Genomic DNA, 12044 nt, shown 5'->3' on the forward strand with positions numbered 1-12044 from the left:
CATTACTGTTACTCGAGAGGTGGTGCGCGACAGACTGGAGGGGCTGATTGTGGACAAGTCCCCAGGACCGGATGGAATGCATCCGAGGGTTCTGAAAGAAATGGCGGAGGTGATAGTGGATGCCTTGGTGGTTATTTTCCAGACGTCGCTGGATTCCGGGGAAGTGCCGGAGGATTGGAAAACGGCTAATGTTACGCCGTTGTTTAAGAAGGGTGCCAGGCAAAAGGCGGGGAATTACAGGCCGGTTAGTTTAACGTCTGTGGTAGGTAAAATGTTAGAATCCGTCATTAAGGAGGAAATTGCGAGGCATCTTGAAGGGAATTGCTTGATAGGGCAGACGCAACACGGTTTCATTAAAGGGAAGTCGTGTCTGACAAATTTACTGGAGTTCTATGAGGATGTGTCTAGGGCGGTGGATAGAGGAGAGCCGGTGGATGTGGTCTTTCTGGATTTTCAGAAGGCGTTTGATAAGGTACCTCACAAGAGGTTACTGCAGAAGGTCAGAGGACATGGAGTTGGGGGTAGGGTGTTAGCGTGGATAGAGGATTGGTTGTCAAATAGGAGGCAGAGAGTGGGGGTCAATGGGTGCTATTCGGATTGGCGGTTGGTGACTAGTGGGGTGCCCCAGGGGTCGGTGCTGGGGCCTCAGCTATTTACCATTTATATAGATGATCTGGAGGAGGGAACCGAGTGTAGGGTGTCGAAATTTGCTGATGACACCAAGATTGGGGGAAAGGCAAATTGTGCGGAGGGTGTGGAGAGTCTGCAGAAGGATCTAGATAGGCTGGGCGAATGGGCCAGGAAATGGCAAATGGAATTTAATGTTGGCAAGTGTGAGGTGGTCCACTTTGGTAGGAAGAATGGTAGGAAGGACTATTACTTACGTGGCGAAAAACTGCAGCAGGCGACGGTGCAGAGGGACCTCGGGGTCCTTGTGCATGAGTCGCAAAAACCCAGCCTGCAAGTGCAGCAGGTGGTCAGGAAGGCGAATGGGATGCTGGCCTTCATAGCGAGGGGGATTGAATATAAAAGTAGGGAGGTCTTGCTGCAGCTGTATAGGGCATTGGTGAGGCCGCAGCTGGAGTACTGTGTGCAGTTTTGGGCGCCGCACCTGCGCAAGGATATTTTGGCCCTGGAGGGAGTGCAGAGGAGGTTTACTAGGCTGATACCGGAGTTGAGGGGGTTGAGCTATGAGGAGAGGCTGAATAAACTAGGCTTGTACTCGTTAGAGTTTAGAAGAATGAGGGGAGATCTCATTGAGACGTATAAGATGATGAATGGGATGGATAGGATAGAGGTGGAAAGACTCTTCCCACTCAAAAAAGACAGTAGGACTAGGGGGCACAGCCTCAAGATAAAGGGGGGGCGGTTCAGAACGGAGTTGAGGAGGAACTTCTTCACTCAAAGGGTGGTGAATCTCTGGAATTCTCTGCCCGTTGAAGTGGTGGAGGCTGCCTCGCTAAATATTTTTAAGAAGCGGGTTGATGGGTTTTTGATAAGAGAGGGGATTAAGGGTTATGGGGAGAGGGCGGGAAAGTGGAACTGAGCCACGACAGATCAGCCATGATCTTATTGAATGGTGGGGCAGGCTCGAAGGGCCAGATGGCCTACTCCTGCTCCTATTTCTTATGTTCTTATGTTCTTATTTAATTAGATTCATTAAACTTCACAAGACTACTGTGGTGGGGTTTTGAGCTCATATTCCTGGATTATTAGCCCAGAATGTAGGATTTTCAGTGCTGCAACATAACCATGAAGCAACTACACCCTGCAATGTAGGATAAGTGCTTCAAAGGTTGAGAAATTAGATAATTGAACTATCCCATCATTGACTCAGTGCTGCTTTATTGAGCCATATATAGGTCAAGGAGTCCCCTGCTTTGATTTCTGTTCAAGTAGTTGATTCCAATAAGGAAATAACATGACATTTGCAATCCAATAATGACCAGGAAGGGAAGAAATGATTCCACATTCGATGCTTAATTGCTATGGGCAGACTCAGGTGCATGCACTTTTGGGAGTTGGGACAAGGCAAGAATGAGGTTGTTTTAAATAAAAACTGCACAACACTTCTTCTTCATCTATCGAGATTTTGCAGGGGAAAGGCTGCTAGCTTTGCTCTTTGAGCAGAGGCGTAAGGCAAAGCCTGCATCCTGACAGGATTTTGGCCTGTGTCAGGAATGCCTCCAGTATTTCTCAGGACATTTGCTGCCAGGTCCCCATCCCAGAATGCCAGAGGAAGTGGGCAAAATCTTATCATAAAATGGCAAAATGGTGAGAAAAATGGCATGACAGGTCAATTTTCCCTCCAGGTCTTACCATACTATGTCAAAAAAAGTGGGCATGTTTTACACCATCATGTAGGGGATGGGGCCTTAACTCAGGGCTAGCAAAGCCCAGTTGCACTGAGATTGGGGCGCCATGTTTAAAGGACGTCCTGATCAAAGCAAAAAATATCCTCCCACCGCACTTCACCACCGACATCTCGAAGACTGCCCCCCCACCAGTTCCCCCCGCCCCCAGACTCCTGCCCTGTGATCAGAGCTGGCATTCACACTGCATACCCCTCTCCCCAGTCAAAACCAGCATTTATCCCTCCACCACCCCCTGATTGGAGCCAGCATTCACTCCAACTCCTGACCCCCAGAGCCTGCCCCTGGCACCACCCACTGGCAGAGGTTGGCACTGCCATGTTGATACTGCCAGGGTGACATGGTGCCAACCCGGCGATGCCCAAATTTACATGAGGGCAATGCCGGGGGCATTGATGGGTCACTGTCTGGCCAGGTCACTTTCCCTCAGGGGCTATACTCACCCTTCTGTCCCTGGGGTGCCCATAACAAGTTTGTGTCTGGGTGAACTGCTGTATGTCATATTGGTATGGTTTAAAAATACAGTGATAGTTTAATATCCGGTGGGGTGTCTTTAATTATATGTAAATGTATTGTAATGTTTGTACATCAGGTTCATGCCCATTATGGATGTTAATGTCCCTGGCATCAATGGCACAGGGATGCCAACACCCTGAATGATAAATAGTTGGTCAGTGTGTATCGAATATACTTTGTTCATTCAGAATTGTGTGGATACCTCTCCAAGTCCTGTGGGCTGGAATGTTATGGTCAAAACCTTGGGTGGATTTGTAGGTTTGATGTTATTCATGTTCTATTTTGTGGAGGTATTTTCTTCATATCAGCTTGTGGCTCCTAAACAGTATCCCTGCAAATGACCTGGACCCGGAGGAGCACCTAACAAAAAACAGCCCAGAGAGCGCAATTATAAAATATGACCAATTCTCTTTATCCGATAGTAGGGTGCAGAAATGGTCTCTTATTCCGTACAGTAAATAATTTTAAAGCTCTGAATAAGAAGTAACTGAATATTAAAATAAAATGTTTGCATGATGAATGGTTAATTGAACAATGGTTACTTGAACAATGATTTACTACGGAACATTGACCCTGCAAAAGACACCATTAAGAAAGAGGTTTAAATGAAGGAAAACTGAAGAATAAAACAATAAGTACATTAAGTGCTTTTTCTAGTTGGTTCATCAGATGCAGTGCAACAAAGAAAATGCAATTAAATTGCTGGCTATACAAGCCATTATAGTCACCATTAACGTATAATCCCTATCAAAAGTTAAATAGCAAATTTGTAGAATCGGCTTGCAAACTGTTTAAAGGCTTGTAAGTTACCTGCTGTTTGAACAATTTTGAAAAGTGAATTATGTGAAATGGTAATTCCACATACAAATTAAATTCAACGCTGATTGTGAGAGGTTTGAACATTTTTTTTATGAAAGGTGTAACACCCAGAACTAAATCACTATTACAGACATGAATAAAATAAGTCTGTTAGAGGTTTAGCACATTGATTGCAAGGCTGTTACATGGTTTTAAAATTCAATTAAGCTTAAATATTACCTGAAAGGGCATAATTGTAAATCACATTAAAACACTCACTGAATTTTGAGATTGACAGGTTGACAAATTAAATTGAAGGTTTTATCTAACTTCAATAGTTTTATTAAAATAATAAATCATGTTGATCCTTATATTAGTAACTTCTGATCCTGTCTTTTGTATAGAAACATTGAAAATAGAAGCAGGATTAGGCCATTTGACTAAATGCTCAGTGTTATAATTCAATGTTGACGTTTAAGATAATATTTAATTCACCTAATCACAGCTCTCCTTGCGACTCCTCAATTGTCACTAATTTATCAGACTGCTTATCTGACATCCAGCACTGGATGAGCAGAATGTCTTTCCTGTTAAATATTGGAGAGAGTGTCTTTGATCCCTGCTCTAAACACTAACACTTGGTTCTCACTCTCTCTCACTCTCTCTCTCTCTCTCTCTCTCTCACTCTCTCTCTCTCTCTCTCACTCCCTGGTAACTGTCTGAGGCTGTTTGTGATCTTATGGCTATACCTGACCCAAATGGTGAATTCTACCCATGTATTCACACCATCATAAGACGGCCACCTTTATAACATCATCCAGCTCCACTGCTGCCTCAGTTTATCCGCTGCTGAAATCCTTGCCCATGCCTTTCTTAACTCGAGAATGGAGTATTCCAATTACCTTTTGGATGGCCTCTCATATTTTACCTTGTGTGAACTTGAGTTCATCTAAAATTTCCAAGGTCAGAGCAAGTACTGTAAAACAATGGACGGGATTTTATGGCCTTGCTTGAGCGAGACTGGAAATTCCTGAGTGAGGTCAACAGAGGTTTCCATTGTCAGACCCTCGCCTACACCAATTCTGGGCGGGTGAGGTGATAGAGGTCCGGCCAATGTCTTGATTTTAAAGTTCTCATCTTTGTTTTCAAATTCCTCCATGGCCTCATTCCTCTTTATCCCTGTCATCTCTTGCAGCTCCAGAATCCTCCAAAACGTGTGCATGGGTCTAATTCTGGCCTCTTAAGCATACCCAATTCTAATTGCTGCATTACTAGTAGCAGAACTGCCAAAGTCCTAACCTTTGGAATTCCATCCCTACACCGCTCTATTTTTCATTTTTTCTTTGAATGCTATCTCTTTGACAAACGTTTGGTCATCTATGCTAATATCTTCTGTGACTTGGTGCCAAAATTTGCTTCATGTGCTCTTGTGAAATACTTTAGTTTTGTTACATTAAAAGCTATATGAATACAAGTTGTTCCTCTTCTTGAAGTGCAAATTACTGGCAGCAATTTCTCTGGTATTGACATTAAAAATATTACGAGTATTAGCAAATGTATTATTTATGCAGCTGGAAGTAGCAAAATAAGGAAAGAGAGAATCAATGTGGGGATGCAATGAAGATACATCTGCATTCATGCCTAAAGTTGTGCAGTTAGCTGTCAGTCAAACTATATTCCATTAATCTATAACATGGCTTCTTCAACCATTGACAAGTTCATGAGTCATCCAGACATAAAAACATAAAAGGTTTCTTTGCTCCAGCTGCAGACTGCAAGATGTTATAGTTTACTTGCACAATCATCTAAACCGACAATATTTTGAGCAACGTTAAGAGATAGAGCAGTTTATTTTGGAAATGAGAATTACAGACCTGTGAACTCTATTCAGAATATCTGCAATGGAATATCTAGGGTCACTGCAGGGCTCAATAAAAAGAGCAACTTGAATGTATATCCACCAAAACTATTTATGCGCATGGAAAAAAAACTTGTAAGCCAGCTGTATATACCAAATGTTTCCAAAAAAAAGTGTCATATAGACTATTGCTGTTGTTGATGGAGAATTATTGATTCGCAAAAAAAAACAGTGGTAGCACGGATATGCCACAGAAAAACTGACAATCTGTGAAATTAGAAAAAAAGCCAAAAAGAAAGCAATTTTTCAGTTCACAGCCTAAGAATGAAATGCTAATCTTGCTTAATCACTCAGAAAAGAACACATCATGTTGCATCCAAAAGTATCCAAAGAATTGGCCCCGATAATCACACAAAACAATTGTGAATGGCCTGGCTACCTATGATCCAATGATTCAAATGAAAGCAAGTAAAGTCGGGTTTGGAAATTGCAGTCATTGACCCAATACCTGACGTCGCTCACTCGAGGAGCATTTTATTGCATTTTGAAAATCGAAGAATGCTTAATGGAGCTTCAGCAATTTCTTTTCCCTCCCAGACTGAATCCTGAGTTATCATTAATCTTAGTTGTATTCTCATTGTTATAGATGATTATTTTCAGATTATTTAGTCCTAATTTACTTTGCTACTGTTAAACTGATGGTGTGATATGGTAATGTCAATGGACTAGTAACCTTGGGGCCTCGTTAATGCTTTGAGGACAGGGGTTCATAACCCACCAAGGGAGCTGGTAAAATTTAAATTCAATTAATAAATCTGGAATATAAACCTAGTCTCAGTAATAGTGACCATAAAAATATCATCAATTGTTGTAAAAACCCATCTGGTTCTCTATGCCCTTTAGTGAAGGAAATCTGCCACCCTTACCTGCTCTCATTTATATGTGAATCCAGGCCTAAAACAATGTGGTTGTCTGAACTGCCCTCTGAAATGGTCTAGCATGCCATTCAGTTTAAGGGCAATTAACGTGCAACAAACACTGCCCTCATCAGTGATGCTCATATTCTATGAAAAAATTAAAAGTAATACTCCATTACACTGAAACCTAGCCAAGATTTTGAAAATTACAGGACAAACTAATGAATAACCTGCAATGGCAGTACCAATTAAAACAAAAACTTGACACAATTCTTATTAATCACATGAAAGGCAAACTTGCTTTGGTTTGAAACACACTGGGGCAGAAGTTCTTCTTGAACAGTGGTGCTGAATGGGTAGTATAGCCTTAGCCAATAGTTTTACACTCATTTGATATTTAGTTCTATTCAAGTCAGTGGGAATGAATATTGGGTGAGGAATACAATAGTGAGCAGTTCAATAGAACCCATTTAGGACAAATATTTGGACCCCATTCTTTCACATTAAATATTGTTTTCCACACTATGTTTCATGGCATGTGTGTGTGTGTTTATTTGGGGTGGGTGGGGGGAACATGTGAGTTGCAGTGCACTGGAGTTTCATGGGGTTCTCCAGATCACCAGGACTACAACAGAAGATTGGTCAATAAAACCCTCTCATTGTATATTGCTTTTCCAGTCTCCTGCTAGGAATCTGGGGCTATTTTATAAAGACTGCGTAGAATGTTGTTGGAGAATTTATAATGTTTGCTGTGCCAAAATTGTTTCTCTTTTCTGTACTAAAAGAGCAATAACTTGGTGCACCAACGGCTGTTAAATGAGGATGAGAGGTATGATTTACAGTGCAAATTTTTCAAAGGTACTGACAATCACTTGAACATTTCTTTGAATTACAGCAGCTAACTTTACTTTAAATGTTCGTTGAAGCCTTGTCTTTTTCAGATCTCTCTGGGAAGTGTAAACTGTTAGAGGAATAACTCGGCAGTGTATTATTAAATCATCAAAGAACTGCAGAATAATCTAACTCAGTGCAAGTCCGAAGTGATGGCAGCTTCCTGTGTCACACAAATGAACCATGCACAAATAAATGAGAGGGATTAACATTTCTCGCATGTTACCTCTGTCTTGACAGATTTACTATCTCTGGTGTTGCAAATCTTGGCTGGAATTTTCTGTTCCCACCCGTAGCCAGAATCATTGCACATAGAATGGCAATTTGACAGACTGGCTAAATGTCTGTTGACTTTGGGTGGGAATTTCTGGTTGCACAGCAGGAAGGTCAGGAAAATCCCAGGCTCTGGGCATATTTCTGGAGATGTCATCACATCACTGTCTTACTCCAACAATCCTGTAGTGGTGAGCATTCTGGACTCTGAATCTAGTGATCCAAGTTCATAGCTCAGCGGAACCTTGCTTTAAGGGTGGCACAGTGGCTAACACTGCAGCCTCACAGGGATCCAGTTCAATTCCCGGCTTGTATCACTGCCTGTGCAGAGTTGCACATTCCCCATGTGTCTGCGTGAGTTTCCTTTGGGTGCTCCGATTTCCTCCCACAGTCCGATTGGTGTGCTGGTTAGGTGCATTAGCCATGCTAAATTCTCCCTCAGTGTACCTGAACTGGTGCCAGAGTGTGACGACTAGGGGATTTTCGCAGTAACTTCATTGCAATGTTACTGTAAGCCTACTTGCTATGAAGGGGAGGTGATCTCCTCTCAGAAAACTAACATTCAACCACTCAAAGAAAAGTACCTTCCTTTCATAATCTATTTAAAGAGTATGTCAGAAATAGTATAATCTGCCTACAGCATTTCTTAGCGGTTAAATCAAAATAACTACCTGAGACTCTCTATTTAAAAGAAGCAAGTAACACCTTATTTTATCTAATTAATAGTAAACAGGTTAACTAAACTATTAACAAACCGAATAAAACAATATTTTTATGGAATGCTGTTTAGATGATTACAATTCCCACTTATTAACAAACAAACAAATAGAAATTTTAGTCACACTCAAAATGCAGTCAGGTTTGTCGACTTCCTGGAATCTTCTTTCTTCTTTGCTTCTGTTCTTATGTCCTTCTGAGATGAAATGAGACTATTTCTTAGGATCAGAATTAGGCCAGCCGGTCCATCGGGTCTGCTCTGCCATTCAATCATGGCTGATATTTTTCTCATCCTCATTCTCATCCTCCTTTTCCCCATGACCCCTGATCTCCTTATTATTCAAGGACATAACTGTCTCTGTCTTAAGGACGCTCAATGACCTGGCTCCACAGCCCTCTGCAGCTAAGAGTTCCCCAGATTCACCACTCTCTAGCTGAAGAAATCCCTCCTCATCTCTGTTTTAAAGGATTGTCCCTTCAGACTGAGGTTGTGCCCTCTAGTTCTAGTTTTTCCTAGTGGAAACATCCTCTCCATATCCACTCTTTCCAGCCCTTGCAGTATCCTTTATGTTTCAATAAGGTCCCCCCTCGTTCTTCTGAATTCCAAATGAATACAGACCCAGAGTCCTCAACCGTTCCTTATACGACAAGCTCTTCATTCCAGGGATCACTCTTGTGAACCTCCTCTGGACCCTTGCCAAGGCCAGCACGCCCTTCCTAAGATATGGGACCCAAAATTGCTTGCAGTACTCAAGTGGGGTCTGACCAGAGTCTTATACAGTTTCTGAAGTACGTCCCTGCTCTTGTATTCCAGCCCTCTCGACATGAATGCTAACATTGCATTTGCCTTTCTAACTGCTGACTGAATCTGCACATTAATCTTAAGAGAATCTTGGACAATGACTCCCAAGTCCCCTTGTGTTTCTGATTGCTAAGCATTTTCCCGTTTAGAAATGCCTCCGTTCTTTCTCCCAAAGTGCATAACCTCAGACTTGTCCAAATTGTATTCCATTTGCCACTTCTTTGCCCACTCTCCTAACCTCTGCCCACTGTCCAAGTTCTTCTCCAGCCCATCCTCACAAAGTTGTCTGTGTCTCTCTCACTGAGACATGTGGCAGGATTTTGGCAGAGGCAGGGGCTGTCTTTCTTCTGGCAGTTTATACTCCTGATGACATACCAAAATTTGCACAGTAGGATTGGTTAAAATTCAAAAATGTTCTGATTCAAATGCTAAAGCATGTTATCAAAGCAACCCTGTTGTTTTTGCCTCCAAATATAATGTTTTACTCTGGATACTGGGTATACCTGCAGCTCCTTTGAACAAATAAAACCAAAATCATCTTTTAAATAGAGAATTTTACAACTCTTAGCATTTTTACAACTGTTTCACAACTTTTATAACTTTACAAACACGAACTTCACAACACTAATAAATAAACCTTAAAAATTTAAACTGTCCATATTTTCCTGCAATTGGTTGCTGAACACATCCAGCCACATCGCACATCACCATCCCACACCAACTGGAAATCAATAGGTTCTTCATTACCTGATTAGATGATACTTGACTATCAGTCAGATAGTTTTCTTTCCTAGCCTATATTGATATAATTAAACTATAACAAATACAAGTTTTAAAGTGGCTGTGATTTATCTTCCCTCCAGGTCTTTCTGGCTGCAAGTCTTGGAGATTAATCTTTAATTGCTGGTGACCGCATGATAACCGGGACATGGGTTGACAATTATACCTATTGCCCATTTTGCACATCTGCCCAAAAGAAATCCTCACCCCCATTAAATGGATGTTCCATCTGTTCTCTCAGATGAACATAATAAATCTCAAGACAAAATCGACTAATTGATTGCAAAGGAGTGACATATAGGGCAGGAGTGTAAACAGGTGGCCGAGGTGAAACCACCAGTTTTGTGCTCCAGTTCAATTTCCAATTTTACCCCATGATAACGTCATGAAAGTTCAATGTCTGTGTGCAATAGGAAACAGGGACTCAGTACCAGTTATAAACCCATTGACTTAATTCAGAAAGAAAATCAGGTGGTGTTGTAATGATGACTGATCTTCCCCTGCCCACATACGCTCCCACAGAAGTTGAATTTTGGGATGAAACCTTCTGGTTCTTTCCATTGGCGGGGTTTTCTGGTCCCAGGGAAGTCAATGAGTTTTCGCTGTTTTTGGACCTTGCCACCACCGCGATGTGGCCTTCTGCCCAAGGTTTCCATTACATCGTTGGCATTTTCGTTTTTCTGAATGTGGACACCGAACAAATCAGCAAGGCTCTGATGTAAATATTCATATTGTGACAGAAGAGTTTTGATCCATATCATCCAATTTTAGCCTCTTGTACATCCCTGATTTTCAATGTTCCAACACCGGCTGTTGCGTGAGGACCTAAGCTCTCAAATTCCTGCCTATATCCCTCCACCTCTCTATCTGTATCTCCTTCATGAACATACTCCTTAAAATTGTTCTCTTAAAAAAAAGTTGTTCATTGGGAAATGCTTTTTTTCTTGCAGATTCTCATACAAACTACGTAGGATTACATAGGATTATGTAAACATGCCATTTGGTCCAATAAGCCAATGTTGGTATTTATATTCTGCTTGAATCTTCTAAAGTAAATGGAACAATAAAACAGGACTGCAAAATGTATGGTGGCGCAATGGTTAGCACTGCTGCCTCACAGTGGCAAGGACCCAGGTGTGATTCTTGACTTGGGGATCTGTCTGTGTGGAGTCTGTGTGGATGTTCTCCCTGTGTCTGCATGGGTTTCCTTCAGGTATTCCAGTTTCCTTCCACAGTCCAAAAGACATGCTGGTTAGGTGCATTGGCTATGCTAAATTCTCCCTCAGTGTACTTAAACAAAGCACCTGAGTGCAGCAACTAGGGGATTTTCACAGTAACTTCATCGCAGTGTTAATGTAAGCCTCCTTGTGACACTGATAACTTAAACTTAAAAACTACAAACAATATGAAATGAGAACCCCTGGCTTCTTTTTCTTGCCTACTTATACCATGTTCTCCTCTTCAATCACCAGAACATTTTGATTTGAATTGATTTATTATTGTCACATGTATTAACATACAGTGAAAAGTATTGTTTCTTGAACATTAGACAGACAAAGTATAACATTCATAGAGAAGGAAAGGAGAGAGTACAGAATGTAGTGTTACATTCATAGCTAGGGTGTAGAGAAAGTTCAACTTAATGCAAGGTGGGTTCATTCAAAAGTCTGATGACAGCAGGGAAGAAACTGTTCTTGAGTCAGTTGGTACGTGACCTCCGACTTTTGTATCTTTTTCCAAATGAAGAAGGTGGAAGAGAGAATTTCTGGGGTGCATAGGGTTCTTAATTGTGCTGGCTGCTTTTCCAAGGCAGTGTGAAATGTAGACAGAATCAATAGATGGGAGGCTGGTTTGTGTGATGGATTGGGTCACATTCATGACCTTTTGTAGTTTCTTGCGGCCTTGGGCAGAGCAAGAGCAGTTAGTAAAGAAAATAGTAAACCTTGTTACCTAAGAGCTGTGGGGGAGGGGGAGGTGCTGCAGATTTAGCAGAGATGCATACAATTCTGAGGGGCGAGATGAAGTGGATTGCAAGGATCCTTTTTTCCCCTTAGCAGAGTGGTCATTAGCAAGGGGACATTAATTTAAAGTAATTGGGAGGTTTTGAGAGATGTTGAGAA

Source organism: Carcharhinus amblyrhynchos, chromosome 16 (assembly GCF_965287045.1).
Source record: "Carcharhinus amblyrhynchos chromosome 16, sCarAmb.v2.hapA, whole genome shotgun sequence".
Taxonomy (NCBI): domain Eukaryota; kingdom Metazoa; phylum Chordata; class Chondrichthyes; order Carcharhiniformes; family Carcharhinidae; genus Carcharhinus; species Carcharhinus amblyrhynchos.